The 20,168-nt window shown below is 42.9% G+C and overlaps 1 protein-coding gene across 2 annotated transcripts in view; it reads left to right on the plus strand.

Annotated features, from left to right (window-relative positions):
• Nucleotides 1-20,168, plus strand: part of SPTLC3 (serine palmitoyltransferase long chain base subunit 3) — a 638,325-nt gene that overhangs the window by 84,683 nt on the left and 533,474 nt on the right. The gene's annotated exons all lie outside the window — the stretch shown is intronic.

The following is a 20,168-nucleotide window of genomic DNA, read 5'->3' on the forward strand; positions in this document are numbered from 1 at the left end:
CAGCGCTCTGTCCATCATCTCCTTGTGTTTGCTTTGTTTGCCCTAAGTTGGCAGGGTATGCCCAGACCTGGGTCCCTTGCTCACTTTGCCACTGGATTCAAACTAACCTGGCTGAGGAGGGGTGTTCTCCTGAAACCGGTCCCAGGATGCTTGTTTCCGGTTCAGGGAAGACCTGGCTTTGCAGTTCGTGCTGGACTGTTCCATGAGGCACAGTATCAAGACTGATTTGCATATAGTTGGGGCTAAACTGAGGTGGCAAAGTGAGCTAAAGAACGATGGATTCAACCCAGATCTGTGACTGGGGTTGAGTGTCTGAAAAGTTTCAGCACTCCGTCCATCATCTCCTTGTGTTTAATTTCATATGGTAGAGTCTGCTTAGCTAGTTACTGCACTAGGTTGTTTAACCTTAAATTTTGCGTATAGTTGTGGTCCTGAGCTGGCATGGTTGGAGGGAGAGAGAAGTGGAGACGTCTACTGGGATTGGCATTTTTATTATCATTGGAGTGTCTTTATGAGATGTAAAGAAGCGGTCAGATTGTATAGCTATTTGGGACCTGCAGCAGTGGACTACATTAAATTGTCCAGCAACGTGTGAAAGATCCGTTTAGTTGTTCCATGCCTGTTCATTTGGTAATGGCTCTTTTTGGCTGTACAGTGCTGGTGATGGACAGCCCCCATAGCATATGTCTTGTGGATTTAAGAGTTATAAGTTACAATTTGTTGCTGACCACAACATATTATGGTTATAGTATTCCATGTATAACTGTTATGTATCGAAGTACATAAGTATACAAGGCCCGGTGAACCAAAGGTCAGCCCTTCTTAACTTACCAGCATATTGAAAACAGTTTGCTAGTTGAGTTGTCTGCAGTTTGTGAGTTGAAAGCTGAGGATTGCTTTTGAGGCTAAGAAAGTTTTCTGGGTTCTATTGCTGGGATTTGGGTGATTCTGTTCTCCAGGAAATTTCCATGTTTTCAACTGTCTTCAAAAGTGTATATGCTTCTTGGGTGCTTCTAATGCTGGCTGGTAGCGTTCTGGAACTTGCCGGTTTGTACTTAAAAAGCAGTGCCTCCTACGGATTTCTTATGAAAAGGTGGTATCATAAGTGATGCAGTCCTGGAGCACAGTAGCTCGGTTTAGTTTGCATTGCCTGAATTTTGCTTGTTGGTATAGCTGTACTTTTCCTTCTGTGGTTTTGTGACAATGCAGAGTGCCTTGAACATTGCCCTTCTAACTATATGTAGCCAGTGGAGTAACTGAAGGACAGGAGTCATGCGTTCTCTTGGGTGAAAGCAGAGGAAAAGCCTTGCACCAGTTTTTTGAATGAGTTGTATTTTGTGGGAATATAGCATGTTACAAAGCATGCTATTACATCGCATTCTATTACATCGCATGCTATTACATCGCGTTCTATTACAACGCGGTCATTACAATGACCGCGTTGTTAGTACGCGATACCTTTACATCGCAAGTCATTAGATCGACTTGCTGTGGGGGGCGCTAGACTTAGGAATAGTATAATTTACTATTCCAACTCCAGCCTGCGCAACAGTAGGGAAGGTGTTGGAATAGTAAATTATACTATTCCTTATGTTAGAACGCCCCTTACAGCAAGTCGATCTAATGACTTGAGGTGCAAGGTATCGCGTTCTAACAACACAGTCGTTGTAACGACCACGTTATGACAGTAACGAGATGTGATGGCAGCGTTGTGAACGCTGTTTCCCATTTTGTGTATAATGAATGCGAGTGTGCCAATGTATAGGCTGTTTTCATAGTCCAGCTTGGGAATTAAAAGTGCTAGGATGGCTTGCATTTTATTTTGCTGTCCAAAGTATGGTATGGGAAGACATGACCTAGTGTAGAAGGCACTGTTTGTGACGTTGTTGGCCTGCTGTAGCAAAGCTACCTCTCTTAGGTTTCTAACTTCTCTTGATTTTGTTTGAGAGGCTTCAAGTTCCATAGGCTACATGGCGGTAGACCGCTAGTTTTGCCATTGTCTGCAAGTCATAATCTCTATCTCTGCGATACTGAGCTTTACATGGTTATTCATACTCCATGTGTGTATGGCACGAAAGCAGTCATCCATTTGTGAGCTGTAGAGGTTTTTGAGGCTATCCATTATTGAATTGATTTGGGTGTGATCTGCCTCTGCATAGTTGTAACATGTGAGGTTGTATGATTTAATCAGATTTCGTTAGGGGGTCAGGTAGGTATAGAATAATAGAGGGGATATGATGGACCCCTGAGGTATGCCACAGTGTTGAGTGTGAGGAGGTGATATGAAAGGGGGTAGGTAAACTATACTTTACCTGTGGGATAAGAAGCCATCCATTTTTAAGCATTACCATGGATTTGGATATCTTTTTAGTAGTGTGTAGTGGTGGACAGTGTCAAATGCACATGATAAATTCAAAAGTAATAATCAGCTTGTCCGTTATGTACGCTGTGAGTTTTAGATCATCCCAGATGGATATGATGGCTGACTCTGTACCTCTGCCTGGTCTTAAACTGGACTGTTGGTCTGACATCAAGGACACATTAAAATGTGACTTAGAATATGATAACTATGAGCATGTAATATTTTTAATAGTGCTGTAAGGCAGCACCTTGATTGATTTAGGATGGGTAAAATCAACAAGCATTTGCATAGCCAATAGGTCTCGCCTTTGGAACCTTATAAGTATTTAGTTATGCAGTACAATATCCTTGGTGCAACAACATCAACTGTTGCATGGCTAAACACTTATAAAGTCCCAAAGGCGAGACCTATTGGCTATGCCAATGCTTGTTCGAAGTTGTGACATTGGTCACGTTCTCTTTCTAAATGCCAATAAAAATAACAATTTAAAAAAAATTGTATTCAAGATGCCGGATGAAGCTGCCTGCATAACAACATTTGGATCCCTCGGTGATGACCTGGATGCAGCTGCTGGGAACGGAAGTGAACCGCCCGACTGCATGACCTAATGGCCACTGTCCCAGAGCGGTACAAGTGTGCGCCGCCACCAGGCTGCTGACCCGATGTGAGCCATCTCACTTGTGGGTGTGTAGCAGAAATGTCATCAGATCTCTCCCATCCCGCCCACCCAGCACAGTATCGCCACAGACTGCAATGTACAAACGAGTCACTGTCAAAAACACACTCATTCATTACCCTGCATGCACCTCCTACACCCAGTACCTCTAATTATGCAGGCAAGACTTCACAAATAATCGCAAGCTGCACCATATGCGGGCCGATTCAGCGCACGCCTTGCATCAAAGGCAGTTTTATTACATTTATTATGACCCACCCCCTTTAAATAAACTCATACATAGCAGAAGCACGCTGCAGGCAGGGCCGCTCCCAGTCAGACGTCACATCCTGCCACCGGAGGAATTCACCTCAGCACCTCGAGCACGAGGTGTACAATGGCTTCGCTTGTTCCTCCTTGTGATAGGGTTATAGTTTGAGGGGACAGGGGACTGGGGACGGGGGAGTGTTTAAAATGCACACGCAAACCACTCTAGATTGTCTAGAATTCCACGGAGCCCCCTTTTACGGTAGACTTCATGGTCAATTCTGTGTCCCCAACAAATGCAGCTTATTCATACAGGTGTGGGCTTTAGTACGGAGGAATATTAAAGACGTGCATAAAGGATGTAAAGAGGATCCAGGAGACCACACTACCAAAGAGCTTGGCTGCCACAAGAGGCTTGTAGCGCTGTAGAATTGAAGAGTATATCTAACGAATGGGTACAGTTGTAACATTTTCTATGAAGTTCGCTACCTACGTCACCGGGGGACTTCTGCACTATTCTTCGTCGAACGTTAGCTGGCTTTGGTTAACAAGAAGCAGACGTAATGAACGAGCGAAAGATGGGAATATGAGCGCAGAGATGAGGAAAGAGCCCAGATATGAAAAAAGAGCAGACAGGGAACAGAAGTAGGTCAAGGGAGTTAGGCAGCGCGAGAACACAGTTGGGAGAGAGAACGGAGGCAGGGAGGGAGAGGGCAAGTCCGCGTGTGAGAGAGGGGGAGCAGGAGGTGAGTCCGCGAGTGGCGCACGCGCGAGTGGGAGACCAGTCTGCTCATTTTCAAGCACTGCACTCGTGCTTGTGGCACGCCCCTGCTCGCTCCTGCAAGGTGGATGCCGCCACAATCACGAGTGTGTGCTTGAAAATGAGCAGATAAACGGCTAAAGGCCCTCCTATACAGCGCATGCGCGCTGCGTAGGCGAGACCTAAAAAACTGCCAAAGTCAGAAGAAGCTCAACTAGAAGACCAAATTTGTCAACTTGGTAAGTCATTGCTTTTCTATGTCTTGTCGGAAACAGTGTATGCGCTGTTTCTTGCAAGTCATTAGTTCTTTTAAAAAACAATCTAAAAAGGGGCTTAGAGCCCACCCATTACATACCATTGGAAGGCTTGCTCATCACTCTCCTTTCTCTTTCTTTCATTGGTCAGCGGCAGTTGACTTTATTTTTGGCCATCTCCAGTGGCGGCTTGTGTGTAACAGCGCTAGGGGGGCAGCCTTAATGCTTTAATGCAGCCTGGGTGGAGAGCATGAGAAGTGTGCAAGACGGTTTGACAGGCCCAAGACGGACGGCCAAGGCGTCCGAGACACTTGAAGTGGTGCAAACCACTCCTCCTCTGCCTTGTTCTGTGAGCAGAGCAGCCCTGTCCCTACTCAGGTCAGCAAGGGGAAAAATAAAATGATAATAACAATGAGTTATCATTTTATTTTTTCCTCTTTCACCTACTCAGTGGAGCGACGCTCCTTCACCTTAGCCGAGGAGCCGCTTGTGGCCGTGTCGCTTGCTTCAGACAGCTTTGGGAAGAGGTTGGTTTCAAATATTTAGATTGGACAACCTTCATATAGATTTCTACGGAAGCAACATTTTTATGTTTTAACATGCCCCTGCTATAATGCTGTACAGGAGAAATAATTTCATTTGCTAGTTGCATATAAAGAGATGCCCACAGACCATTAGCCTAAAATGTGTGCTTAACTGATGGAGACTATCATGCAATACTTGTGGATTTTTTTTACCCTCAGACTTTGTCTGATTCAGTATCTATTTTTTGTTCTCGGTTTTATATAGCCAAGGGGTGCAAGGCCAGGTAGCGCCTCGGCTGAGTTCGGAGGAAGAGACGCCATAAAAATGTTTCATGTTTAGGAAAATCCGATGAATTCCTCTGCTTATATTATTAAAAAAAGAAGCTGTTGGCTGTGAACCCTTTGACTTCACAGGTAGAGGCACAGCGTACATTAACTGGAACCTAGCACAGGTACAATATTGTTCAAACTAATGTTTGCCAAATAATGCAATCCGATGTTTTAAAAGCAATACAATCGCCCAGAGAGTTGTATTTAGGACCTAATGCTGTGTTCTACTTACAGCGTGCAACTCACAAATTGGAACCCCAGTAGGGCTGACTCATCCTTCCAAAGTCAATATATAAGTTTAATAGCTGTATTTTTTTGTAGTGCTAGCAAAATGCAAATCTGGAGAAGCAAGCGCTGTGTGACAGAAAAACAAGTTATTAATGCTTTAGTTTACACTATATATTTGTAAGCTTTTTTTTTTTTAAACATAGTTTACAAATAGCCCGGCAGGGCGTGCTATGCATGGCTGTGTGTGATTTAGCTCGCAGTGTGTGTATTTCTATTTATTGTTACGAATGTCTTCTCTTTTCTGAGTCTTTTAAAACAAAGTCTGTGCCACTACTGGGAGAAAGTAGTTGATGCGTGGCATATTGAAGCTACAATTCTACCGTGATTTATTAAAGGAAAAGAGTCTAGCTATTAGAAAAGTCTACGGTGATTGTTCCTTTACATAAATCTGTTGTATTTCCAGGGATTAAAGAAGGATGAAAAAACTGGGGGGTCTCTCAAAGGGGTGTGGCCATGTAATTAAGGGCATGGCTTAAAACGCATAAGCTAAAAGTCTGTACTTAGCATAGTGGGCCGCCCAACTTGTATTTTGCTGTTTGTCATTGCATCCAGACATATGATACAACAAGTACTACAACAAGTCAGTACTATTGTCCAATTCCAATTTATAGCTTTATTCGAGATAAAAACTCATAAAAGCATGAGGCATACATAGCATATAAACAGTCTCTTATAAAAACTTTTTTTTTTTTTAAAGAATAAAAAACATTAAGATACATCCATAATACTGAAGATCATAAAATTATTTAGCCAATATAAAAACAGAAAGGCAAAATTTTTGTTAACTGGGAGAGCGGGCAATGGTCTAAATTATTTTCTCCTATACTACCATTAGACAAGATTTTTTTCTGATGGCCCAAGCCCATCCCAGATATTTGGCCACTGCCACAGCAATGAATGTTGAAGGGCTGGTACAGATAATCCTTAAAGCAATGTCGCTCGCTCTTGTGCCCAGCTGTTTACACATAGCCTTCAGCCAAACACGTCGGGGCACTGAATAAGCCCCACACACAAAGAGAAAGTGGGCAATGGTCTCAGACCTTGCTTTACAAACTGGGCAGACTTGGGAGCTACCCTCTGCCCATCTTCCAGTTAGTGATCTAGTTGGGAGAGACCCCACTCTAAGCTGGAAATATAACTTCCTATCCAGGGGTTTGGTTATGATATCCCAATAGGGCTCTAAAAAAGGAGAAGCTTTAACTTCAAGGAATAGATCCTCCATGGTAGACGGATTGGCTTCATTCCAGTCCCGATGTTCGACCATTTCCCAGTACTTAGTTTTTATAGTTACTTTGGACAGGAACAGGGCCTCCTCTGGGTTCTCCCAAAGCTCATTCATGCCTAAAGTCCCCAACATTTTACACAAATCCCCCAGCCATCCTATCTTGTGGAACTTATCGCTATTTATTAAATCCAGGAAGCCCCTTGCGTAGTGAGCGAGTTCGGGGGTCACCCATATGCGCCGCCAGTATAAAATGGGTCTCAATCTAGCAATATCTGAGCTGGCTTTTCTGCCTAATTCGCAACGCAGAGGCCTCATGGGTGTACTTTTAGGGAGGCCAATTAGATTTCGGAGAAACTTATTCTCGACGAGCGTTAGTGGTGCAAGATTCCCATAGCCCCAAAGCTCTGAGCCATAGAGCACCGAGCTAATGGCTTTGGCTTCGTATACTTGAAGTACAGGCGCAATGGGTTTGGTCATAGACCTTTTGTGTTCGACACCTATAGTACCAGTAGTTTGGCTGAATTTAAGAGCCGCCATTTCTATGTGTTTCCCCCACTTTGCACCTTTGGCTATATGGATACCCAAGTAAACAATATCCGAAACCATTTCTACCTTTTGGCCGTCCATGAAGAAGTTCCCTCTAAAGCTGGGATGGGGATTGAATGTCATGAGCTTTGTTTTAGCTACATTGACTTCTAGGCCGCGCTCGGCACAAAAGCCCTCAAAGATGTTCAGTGCACGCTGCAGGCCACTCGGGGTTTTGGATAAAATGAGCGTGTCGTCTGAGAATAGTAGAATTGGCACTTTCGCTCCATCCAATGTTGGAGCGTCTACAGAAGCAGACAACATACGCTCCACTACTCCATTAATAAAAAGGGAGAAAAGCATTGGGGCCATGGCGCAGCCTTGGCGCACCCCCCGTTCTACCAGGAACTCATCAGTTAGTTGCCCATGTCTCCCCCACTGGATCTTTGCAGAGTTGGACTCATGCAATCTCATCACTAGCGATAAAATTTTAGGCGGCATCCCCATCTCAGCTAAGACTTTCCATAACAAGAAGCGAGGGACTAGGTCGAAAGCTGCGCAGAGATCTATAAAGGCAGCATAAAGACTGCCCTTCGCCAGCTCTACTGTCTTCCAGTGCAATAACGTGAACCGGAAGATCTGGTCAATCGTACTTGTCAATTTACGAAAACCTGCTTGGTAGAGAGATAGAATGTTGTTCTCTTCCTCCCATGCTGAAATTTTAGCCAAGGTCATTTTGCTTACAACCTTCTGCACTGTGTCTATAAGGCTGATGGGGCGGTAATTCCCTGGTAGAGTTTTGTACCCTTTTTTATAAATAGGGATTATTACCGCCCCCAGCCAGGACTTTGGCACCGGAGCCCCTAGTGCTACTGCGTTAGCCAGATTCGAAATGTACTTGCCCCAGCGTGATTTCTCGTGAAGAAATACATCTGCAGGCACCCCGTCGGGGCCCGGTGCCTTGCCCGCGTGACTGAATCCAAGGCTAGTGCTTACATCCACGTTGTTAAAGGGAGGAGCTTGGAATATAACGTGGGGCACAGATTCCCCATTTCTGTCTTCAAGGCGACACCTGTATTGGGGGCCGAAATAATCCAACCAGTTGCTCTGCGAGACATGGTTGGAGGGTGGTTCTGGGAGGCCCCCTTTCCCCCACTTAACAATGTTCCAAAATAATCTGGAGTCTTTTGCGGAGCAGGCAGCTTTAAGTTCTTGCCAGTGTTGCTCGTCCCATTGTTTTTTGGCTATAGTTACACTGGACTTGTATTTCCACCTTGCTTCCCTGACTGAGGCTAGATCTTTAGACTTAATGGCCAACCCCAGAGAAATTCTAGCTGCCCTACATGTAGCGTTGTACCACCCTGCCACATATGGACAACTTTTCTTACCCGGGTTCGAGCGTACTGCCCTATAAAAATGGCCCTTTATTGAATGGAAGAATTCACAGTGCAGATTGGTGATCTCAGCCATGTCTGTTCTGCTCCTTGATCCCGTGTTCAGAATTGCTTCCATGGCAGTGGAGGTAAGATCCAAATCTGTATTAATACTTAATAGCACCTCATGGTTGGCCACAATTTGGGGCCACTTGACTCGCCTCATGTCATTCGTTGGAACGATCTCCGCCAGTGCTTCTGGTGTTAAGTTTTCCCCCTCCATATCCCCCCCCCCCCCCACAAGTGAGTGATGCAAAGGGGGTTATGATCGCTCTCTTGTCTGTTGACCACCCTCATATCTTCCATCAAATGCCAGATCGTTAAACTACAGATGACATAATCAATCCGGCTTTGCCAGCGGCCGTTGTCAAATGTATTTGCCCCTTGTCCATCACTCAATGTCCTCCCATTCAGAGCTCTAAGCCCCCTTTCGCAGCATAGGGCATTCATCTGTAATACTTCAGCCGACCATCTGCTCAAAGGTTTTAAGTCCAACTTAGGGATTCCCCATTCAGTATCTACATCTTCTCCTGCATGCCAGCCTTCTACTGAAAGGGGCTCATAGGTCATATTCATGTCGCCGGCGATTAGTATGTTATTCTCGCTTGGCTGTACACTGATCAAATGGTCAAGTACAGCCAAGACTTGGGATATACAAAGCCTGATCAGCTGTAAATCATTATTGCCTGTGGGGAGCTCTACTATCTTGTCAAAAAGTGCCTGCCGGGCCCAAATAGTTAAACCCCCTTTTGGTCTTCCCTTTGGACCTTTAACAGCCGGGACAGAAAAATTAAGAAAACCCAGGAGGAACAGAGGCTCACAGGCCCATGTCTCCTGGAAAATACAGACGACGAAATCATTTATAAACGACGCCTATTCTGGTGAATACATTCTGGGTCCCAAACCCGCGATATTCCATGAAACTATTCTGCCCCTGGCCCTGCTGGGATCGCCCCCCTGTACAACAGTGTCTAGCGGCTGGGCCCCTAGGCCACTAGTATTTAGCTAATCACAAGCCCCGACTAGCTCTTTATTGGCTACTCCTAAATCATTTCTCCCTTGTGGACTAGTCACGACGTCTACTGCCAAGGATAAGCCTACCGGACCAAGGAGTTCAGTCCCCTCCACCCCTCTGGGGTTCCTACCATTTGGCCCCAGATGGGCTATTGTCTTTGTCAATGGTTGTTAGTTGCATAAGATAAATAAGCAGCAACTATGGCTTGTATATTATATTGAAAAAGCTTCGACTTAAAGCCCTGGTGACACCATGACAATGTTGCTACTCCTGAGTTTAAAAAAGAGAAGTGGCAATTTTCGGTGTGCGCTATTCAATAGTGCCCTCTCACTCGCAACAGCGCTCGGAGTCTTGTGTTTTAGAAAGCAGGCACATGGAAGATGTAAGAAGCAAGGAATTCCCTTCCCCTACAACGTTCACCAAGCATGACGTCATGCCGTAACATCTCCACTAGTGTGAAGTGATCACGTGCACATCGATATGCCTGCTGTCACTGCAGTCCGTAAAACAACGGAACACTTGTGCCAGGCATAACCTCTACCAAGGGTTGCATATGGCATGGAAATTACCCATGGAAAGAGGTGGACCTGCTCCTCCCTTTGCCAAGGGCGATTTCAAGTCCAAGTTTGGTTGGAATTTGGCCTAATGAATCAAGAACTGCAAAGCATGAATTTTGAAAATGTATGTTGGCCCTTTCCTGCCTCCCAAAAAGGCTCCCCGAATAACTTGTGCTGGTAGGAAATAGAGCCTCAGATGAGTAAAATTGTAACCAAACCATGGGGTGCTTATCTGTAGGCGTCAATAAAAGCACTGGGTACACAGGAAGCCTTGACAAACCCAATGGGAAGAGGAGCTTACATCCGGCTAAGCAACACCTTGGCAAAACCTGCAAGACAAGAACACACTTGCAGCTAAACGAAATGCATGGACAGTCATCACCTCATACCAGCATTAAAGCCCCAAGTATACCTGAAAACCCATTTTTCAACATCAGTTTATGGTGCTACGTTTTGGGCTATTTGAAAAAAAAGACCATATTCATTTTTGGGAGAGCTGGCCGATAACTTCAAACTGCTGCCTATGTGGGTACAAACAAGAGTTAGTAACCCACATTTTATGCTCATGTCCAGCACTTTTAGTTTAGAGAAGTAAGCTACTTGGATCAGCTTTCTTGCAAGTGCACAAACGCACTTGTAGGTAAGCTGTACTGGTTGGCTAGGCAGAGTCAATTCCCCTGGTGTGCCATGGAACTAAAATTTCTTCAATGGCGCAAAAACGACTGGGTGTATCGATGTACCGGGCATGCTTGGAAACACAGCCCCAAAGATTAGATGCTAGAAACTGTTGGACATCGCCTAATCGCTATGCACTTTAGTTGATGCATCAGGTAATAAGTTAGGCTTGTAGTTAAAGCACAAAACACCTGCACTTTTCGTTTTTAAACTACAAATTTGGTATCTCACAGTAATAGATGTTAAATTAATTGCTCAATTGTATCTTTTTTTGTTTAAATCATGGTTTTTATTAACGTTTCATATTGTAATGATTCTAACTAATCATCAGTAAAAAAAATACTGAATAATTATTTTACGGATGGCCGTGTGATCAGCAGAATTAACAGTTGAAGTGTTGTATTGGGATTTAGAAACCCCCCCAGAAATAAAGACTGCTGCTATCATAACCAATAACAGGGCATAGCAAGGCCCACAATTATTGCCAAATGCTCTAGGTATGTATTTGCTTTATTTTTCTCCACGAGGTCTCCTTCCACTAGTAGAAGAGTATTGCAGAACTTTTTATGTGGTGATGGATGAGTTATTGTTTGGCAACGCTCAATGAAATACAAATAAAATGTTAATTGAATGCTTTCAATGCTACCATAGACACTCGACTTGTTGTGTGATCTTTGCATGTTGTGCAGCTCATTGGTAGGGGTAGACTCCCCAGGTAAGCTGTGACTCGGCATGCAGAATTATTTCACAGCTTTGCATGAGAATTCATCTGTCAAAGTTTAAAGGATAATGTCGACAGCAAACAGAAGTTTTAACTACCAGCCAGACTCTAGGAAGGTAATGGAGCATTGCCAAGAACTGTCCTGTATTGGCGCGGAAACTGCCTACAATCAGTGGCGGATACAGAAAGTAATAAAAGCGAAACACACTGCTGGCACTGCAATCGTGTGTTTGCTGGCCCGGGAGTGGTGCGTTCGTGTGTGTGCGTGCGCAGTCGGCTCTTTTTGGAAGCACATACTCGTGCTTGTGGCGTGCTCCCGCAAGGTGGATGCCGCCACAAGCACTAGTATGTGCTGCCAAAAAGAGCAGAGTGACGGCTAAAGGACCTCCTAAGCGGCGCATGCGAGCTGCGTAGGCGATACCTAAAAACTATGGAAAACATTTAGATGCAGTTGTCACCTATTGTACATCATATGTATTTATTTCAAGTGAATAGCCAGAAAATATCCCCACTTTGAACCATACCTTTAATGTCATTGGGAGAGAAAAGTGAGTAAGCCCTACCCACCGTAATAGAGGTTCCTGCTTTCATCCACCTATCTCGTCTCCCTTTTTCATCAATCCACTTTTTCATGCTTCCATCTATCCTTTCATCATTCCAACTATCCTTCCTTTACCATTATATTCATCTTTGCTTTCATCATTAGTCTTCCTTCTATCTCCATCCTTCCACTCACAATTCCAACTACTCATTCATCTTTTCACCCACCAATGCAGATGTTTATTTTTCCATCCATCAATCCTTTTGACCCTTCCTTTTGGCAGTTCTTTTTTTCCATACATGCATCCATCCATCCTTTCAGTCTTCCTTCATGCGCTTGCTGTCGTTTTCTCATTTCTCCTTCTGGCCCTCTTTTACCTCTGTCATGATTTTCCCTTTTTTTTTTTTTCTTTTTAAATAGCTTTTGTCTACAGAGTTGCATCACGTGTCGACACCCCCCCGCCTAAGCTGCTCAACTTGGGGGGGTGGGGGAGGGGTTGAATATGCCACTGATCTGGGGGGGTGGGTAGGGGTTATTATGCCACTGATCTGTTTTGCAGTAAAGGGATAATTGATTTTAGAAAAAAAACTTTTACACTAAGAAAAAAGGGCACTTTTAACTGCCAATGATTAAACAGCTGTATATATTTCTTTTACCATAAAATAGGTCGCGGTTTGGTGGTAATGATGTGGTAACTGCAAATCAATTCATTCAACACTTGTTTACCCGAAACAGGCACATGGCTATTAGTGCATTGCTACTGAGAGGAAACTGTTTCCAGAACTCGAGGCAGACATCTGGGTGTAACAGGTTAAAGGGAACGGAGCTTACTACTCTTGTTCTTATCTATTTCTATGCTTTTAGAATGCAAGCGGCCTTATTCACAGGTTTTGCTGTGAGTACTCCTGTTTTACTCCTGGAGTTAAGGAGTAAGTCAGTGAGCACTCAAAACAAAATAGTGAAGAAGCAGACCTTTTGTGTTGACATGTGTATTTGGTTGCCACTTCGATTTTACGGTGTGCCACTGTAAACCACTTTTAAAAAATGCCTTCCTTCTCAACCATAGGACTCTTGGTAAGCCTTTTGGAGACCTCCCTTGGGAGCATTGGATAATTCTTGCTCGAAAAACTACAAAGCCTTAAATTTGAAGTCTCTTGTAGGATATTTCAAGACTAGCCTAAATAAGACTTAAGATGGTCAAATTATAGTTTTTGCATCACCCCCAGAACTTAGCCTACACCATAAAAAGATATATTAGGGAACGGACACTCCTTTGCATTTTTAATTACCATTCTAGAGTAATTAAGGGTTCTTGTAGAAATAAAGTTTATAATGATAATTAATAAATACCTTGTGCATCCTTTTTCACCTCTGGTTATAATTTATTGTCACTGATTAGTTGTAGATGCATCTTCTGAAATCCACATGTTTAGCTTACCTTTACAGTGGTGCTTTACCTCAATGTGGTATCTATTAACTGTTCATGTCCTGGGAAGGTCAGTTAAGTCTAAACTGCAAAAACACTGACAACCTTTCCAACAATCTCTGGGAAAGTGGCACACATACATGGATGACTATGAAACAAAACTATTATATACTATAACAATGTGTCATACCTAGTGCAGTGTAGCAAACTGTTTTAAGTGCCTTGCAATATACCAAACAGTATGTGATAGTTTAATTATTTGAATGCCATTGTTAGCACTTGTTGTCAGTTTTGAACATTTTAGTATAGCAACACTTTTCAACCAGAATTCTAACGTAACATGTGGTGTGGTGTGGTGTGTGTGTGTGTGTGTGTGTGTTTGTGTGTGTGTCCCTCGTAGAATTTGCTGTAATAGTTATCTTAAAAGATCAATCGACTGCTTAAACGCGCTCACTGATCACTTTTGTAAAATTGATCTAACATTAGATATATATTCCTTTGCAAACATCACATTCTGCAAATCCCTCTTAAGTTATTTATTTTGTTTTAGGAACATTTCCACAACATCTTGTTTGTTAATTATTTGTAGTTAAGATAAGGAGGGAAGGCTCAGGAAGCCCGTGCGTTTGTTTATTAGCAGGATAGATTATGAATAAGAGTTCTCTCTTTGCTCAGACCTTTAGTTGCATTTGAAATCATTTGAGTCTTATTCCTACATTCTGTGAAGTCTTGTTCAGAATCAATCAATCAATCATTGCATTTGTAAAGCGCACTACTCACCCGTTGGGGTTTCAAGGCGCTGGGGGGGGGGAGGGAATGCTGCTACTACTCGAAAAGCCACGTCTTGAGGAGTCTTCTGAAGGGCAGCAGGTCTTGGGTCTGCCGTAGGTGGATGGGGAGGGTGTTCCAGAATGAACCGTAGTAACCTTTGGGAGTTAGAGGAAATAAAAAAAATGAAGATGATGAAATAACTCTGTTTAACCCCTCCTATTATTCCAGTATCACAGGTTAACCTTCTGGGTGATTATATCTGTAGACAAACAGTAGAAAGGTCGGTGGCAGGTAGCATGTCACCGTACCTGGAGGAGAGCGGGCCGGCATCGATTCTACCGCCAGTGCAAACTCACACTTGTTTTCAAAGCAGGTGGTGATGCCCATAGATACTACTCTGCTTTTAAATACTTTATTCTAATTTCTCTATACAGTTAGAGTGCAACATGTAAAAATGTAACAATAGCTAACAAACGCACCACTACATAAATTCTAAAATTATAAGTAATTTTATTTGTTTAAAGAGCGACAATGTGCATAAGATTGTAGGAGGAAGGACAAACCATGAAAAGCAAATCCAGTAGGTCTGATTTTTAAAATGCTAAGGAATGTAAACACAAGCATTCTCCTATTACTGTTAGGATGTGTTACACACACAGATTCTGTTTAGCATAGTATCGTGAGGTCTAATGGTTCTGCCAGTGCTGTGAAAAAGTAGCAAAAATTATTGTTTTCTGTGTGACATGCATGTGGGAGATAAAGTATTGACTCGGACGGTGTGATGATTGAGTGAACTTCTCAGATGTAAAATAGTCCCTCATAAATTCCAATTGAACAAGTACTGCATAGAATGTGAATTGATACAATAAATTGCCAATAGCGTGAGTATAGAGACTGGACCAAACAGAACCTCTAGACATAGAGTGCAGTGGCGGCTCCTCCGCTAAGGCGGAGAAGCATCGCCCCCCCCCACTGCTTTTCACCAGTGTAAGGAAATATAAAATGATAACTCAATGTTATTATCATTTTATTTTTTCCTGTTACGGGCGCTGCAGCTTTGCCAGGCTGGGCGGGGGCTGCTCTGCTGACAGGGGAAGGGAGGAGTGGTTATCACTCCCTAAGTGCACATTAATATTTGGCTGGTTGTCTCGGGCTAGCTAAACATTCATGCGCAATAGGCATGTTCTCCAGCCAGGCTGCATTACAGCCTGGGTGGAGAACATGCCCAAGCTTCCAGCCCCCGTCTGAGCGCCGAACCACAGCACTCAGACTGAACCCAATGCTGCATTGCAGCGTTGTGATTGGCTCAGGGTAGCCTGGGTGCTTCCTGCTCCAGCTGGAGGAGAGACGTGACGAGGAGGACGCGGCGAGGAGGTTAGTTTAATTGTATTTTTTATTCACCCCTGATCCATGCCGCCACCACTGGTAGAGTGGGCTCTGAATGAAACCATAGCCCACTTTACGTATGTTTGAATGAGTTGGTAACAGGAAGTCAACAGACAACTAGGCTGTCAAGCCAGATCTAAAACTGCTATATATATATATATATATATATATATATATATATATATATATATATATATATATATATATATAATATTACCTACTGGCGGTCGCCAGTAGGTAGTTATAGTTAGGACCACGTTTCCATAGGAAAACCTCAACATTCTATTTTGAATAACTTTGGCGCCGGTCGACGAATCCTCGCGAATTTCTCAAAATAGGTGGGGCGCTACGCTCCGCTCCTACCCTGAAAGTCTCGGGGGGATCCGTCAAGCGGGGGCTGAGATAAAAGGGGGGTCCCAAAACGCGTTTTTCCCATGCATTTTTCCATAGGACCTTTAGAACGAGCTACAGCCCGAACGGCTGAACAGAATTACTCAAAATTTGGCAGAGAGGTAGTCCCTAGGTCAAGGAAGTGCCTTTTGTAGGTTTGGTGTAAATCTGTTCAGTAGATTCTGAGAAAATAGCCTTTAAATCAATATATATATCTGAGCCCGCTTACGGTACGCTTACCGTACGCTTACGGTAAGCGTACGGCGGCGTGCGCGAGCGCGATTCTGATTGGCTGTTAGATCTTAGTAAACATTCGAATCGGTCGAAACCAGGAAGCGGCGGCCGCCATTTTGTGTATTTCACTCTGAAAAAAAAGAGTGAAAACAAGGAAAGGGGGCAATGAGGAGAGTTACAGACCCCCTAACATTTGTAAGGGGGTCAAAGAAGGACAGAAAAGTACAAAAAAAACATTTATTGATTTAAAAAAAAATCACGGGGTACGCGTACGGTAAGCTTACGGTAAGCGTACGGTAAAAAAAAAAAAAATAGATAAATGAAAAGCAGATTTAAGAGTTTAGAAATTAGGGAGCTCTAAAAAGAGCTGTTGTGTTTATGAAGTCATTTTTTTAGTGGTACCTACAAGTAAGTACCGATGCAGAGTCTAAGGTTCAAGAGGAAGACTCTGTTCCCTTCATCATTGAAGTGCACACCATCTCCTCTATAAATGTCTTGCATGTCATAACGCAAGTTGTTGTGGTAAATGGCACCCATACCATAGTCACGGAGGAAAGCAGAAACAGATTTGTTGACGTGCTTTCTTGCTTTGTCAATCTGTGGACAGAAATGATTGGACCAGTTCCATTTTTGCCTTTGGCATATGTTGGAAAACACAAAGGCAGTTTTAGGGAAAAGTGTAAACAGTTGTGCAAAGGTGTCCTTCATAAGCATTTCCAGACCTACCCCAGTCAAAGTGCCTAGGTCATTGCCACCACAGTGCACTATTATGAGGTCAGGGTGTTGGATTTGAATGAAGGATTTCACCAATGGCATCAATTGGTGCCACTTTAACCCTCTCTGACCAATCCATTTAATGTCTACATTTGGCAAAGCAAGGTCTCTCACCATATCTGTTTTCTCTGCAAACTTTTCACTCCAGAAGACATAGCTGTGCCCTACAATCCACACTGTGAACATCTTCAAAGGAGAACTGGATGCACTCAGGAGGTGTCTTTCAGTAGAATGGCAATATGAAAAGAAAGACAGTTTGGAAATGGAGGCATACATATTTTTTTAAAACAAAAAGAACTGATTGGCTGTTTCATACCATTCTAGAATAAAAACTAGGCTGTATGTGAAAATTAATAGAAGCATGTTTTGTATTGGTACAAAAAAATGTGTAACCAAAGAACAGTACTATGGATTTGCTGTAAGGTTTGAAAAGTCAAGCACTCTTGCTCTGTGGAATTGAAACATTGTGTGTCGAACTTCTGACCTAACTGCACACAGCAGTGTTCCATGAGCTGTTGCTATGGTAGCAGGCAGAAGTCAAGTTGGGGGAAGGGTACTAGGCAGAAGTCAAGTTGGGGGCAGGGTACTTTTGGAAAAGGGTTGGTTTTCAACCAATAGAAATGTGTGATTACATTTGAAAAAAAGGGGGAAGCACTGAGATTTGAAACTTACATGTATATGTGTGGAAAAATAGAGGGAAAGTTTGCCATTATCTGGTTCTGCTGAGAGGAGAGAGGTGAACACAACAGAGATCCTGGCTCTGATAATCTGCTGTTTGAGTGTCACATTTCTTTCACAACTAACTAATTTTAAAGGTGAGTTTACAGTTTGAGAGGGGATGTATGTGGTAACTAACGAAATGAATAATAGAAATGGGAATTGTTTTTGTTGTAGTTACACATGGTGGTTTCATAATGTGTCAGTCTGTAAAAGTGATTTTCACTCGGCCCGAAAAAAAAAGAGCAGTAAATGTGCTTTCAAATTGGCAAAGAAATTTCGTTTTGGGACTAATGTGAAAACATGACTCTGTGTGCATAGAAGAATTATAGGCAGAGATTTATTGCGTCTTGCTCTGGTGATTTCACAGTTGCATTAGATGGAAAGGGGGAGCGAATTTTTGGGGGAAGAAGCAGAGGCTTAGCACACACCCATGTGCTTGCCATGTATAGTCATGCACAGTATTTAGAAGCCACTGGGGTTTTCAGGTTTAAGTCTGTAATGCAAATACATTCAGCATCACTAAGGCTGGTTGCCCTTGCTGGAGTGTAGGCAGACACAGAGAATGCACATGGTGTTGGTCTGAAAAAAAAACAGCTTGGACACGTGCAATTAAATAAATCAAAAATAGTGGTTTCATAATGTGTCAGTCTGTAAAAGTGATTTCAAATTGTAAAAAGAGATTTTCACTTGGCCCTAAAAAAAAAGAGCAGTAAGTGTGCTTTCAAATTGGCAAAGAAATTTCGTTTTAGGACTAATGTGAAAACATGACTCTGTGTGCCTAGAGGAATTATAGGCAGAGATTTATTGCGTCTTGCTCTGGTGATTTCACAGTTGCATTAGATGGAAAGGGGGAGCGAATTTTTGGGGGAAGAAGCAGAGGCTTAGCACACACCCATGTGCTTGCCATGTATAGTCATGCACAGTATTTAGAAGCCAGTGGGGTTTTCAGGTTTAAGTCTGTAATGCAAATACATTCAGCATCACTAAGGCTGGTTGCCCTTGGTGGAGTGTAGGCAGTCACAGAGAATGCACATGGTGGTGGTCTGAAAAAACAGCTTGGACATGTGCATTTAAATAAAAGAAAAAAAAGTGGTTTCATAATGTGTCAGTCTGTAAAAGTGATTTCAAATTGTAAAAAGAGATTTTCACTTGGCCCGAAAAAAAAAAGAGCAGTAAGTGTGCTTTCAAATTGGCAAAGAAATTTCGTTTTGGGACTAATGTGAAAACATGACTCTGTGTGCATAGAGGAATTATAGGCAGAGATTTATTGCGTCTTGCTCTGGTGATTTCACAGTTGCATTAGATGGAAAGGGGGAGCGAATTTTTTGGGGAAGAAGCAGAGGCTTAGCACACACCCATGTGCTTTCCATGTATAGTCATGCACAGTATTTAGAAGCCAGTGGGGTTTTCAGGTTTAAGTCTGTAATGCAAATACATTCAGCATCACTAAGGCTGGTTGCCCTTGCTGGAGTGTAGGCAGACACAGAGAATACACATGGTGGTGGTCTGAAAAAAAAACAGTTTGTACAGGTGCAATTAAATAAATCAAAAATAGTGGTTTCATAATGTGTCAGTCTGTAAAAGTGTTTTCAAATTGTAAAAAGAGATTTTCACTTGGCCCTAAAAAAAAAGAGCAGTAAGTGTGCTTTCAAATTGGCAAAGAAATTTCGTTTTAGGACTAATGTGAAAACATGACTCTGTGTGCATAGAGGAATTATAGGCAGAGATTTATTGCGTCTTGCTCTGGTGATTTCACAGTTGCATTAGATGGAAAGGGGGAGCGAATTTTTGGGGGAAGAAGCAGAGGCTTAGCACACACCCATGTCCTTGCCATGTATAGTCATGCACAGTATTTAGAAGCCAGTGGGGTTTTCAGGTTTAAGTCTGTAATGCAAATACATTCAGCATCACTAAGGCTGGTTGCCCTTGGTGGAGTGTAGGCAGTCACAGAGAATGCACATGGTGGTGGTCTGAAAAAACAGCTTGGACATGTGCATTTAAATAAAAGAAAAAAAAGTGGTTTCATAATGTGTCAGTCTGTAAAAGTGATTTCAAATTGTAAAAAGAGATTTTCACTTGGCCCGAAAAAAAAAAGAGCAGTAAGTGTGCTTTCAAATTGGCAAAGAAATTTCGTTTTAGGACTAATGTGAAAACATGACTCTGTGTGCATAGAGGAATTATAGGCAGAGATTTATTGCGTCTTGCTCTGGTGATCTCACAGTTGCATTAGATGGAAAGGGGGAGCGAATTTTTGGGGGAAGAAGCAGAGTCTTAGCACACACCCATGTGCTTGCCGTGTATAGTCATGCAAAGTATTTACAAGCGAGTGGGGTTT

Source organism: Triturus cristatus, chromosome 6 (genome assembly GCF_964204655.1).
Source record: "Triturus cristatus chromosome 6, aTriCri1.1, whole genome shotgun sequence".
NCBI lineage: Eukaryota > Metazoa > Chordata > Amphibia > Caudata > Salamandridae > Triturus > Triturus cristatus.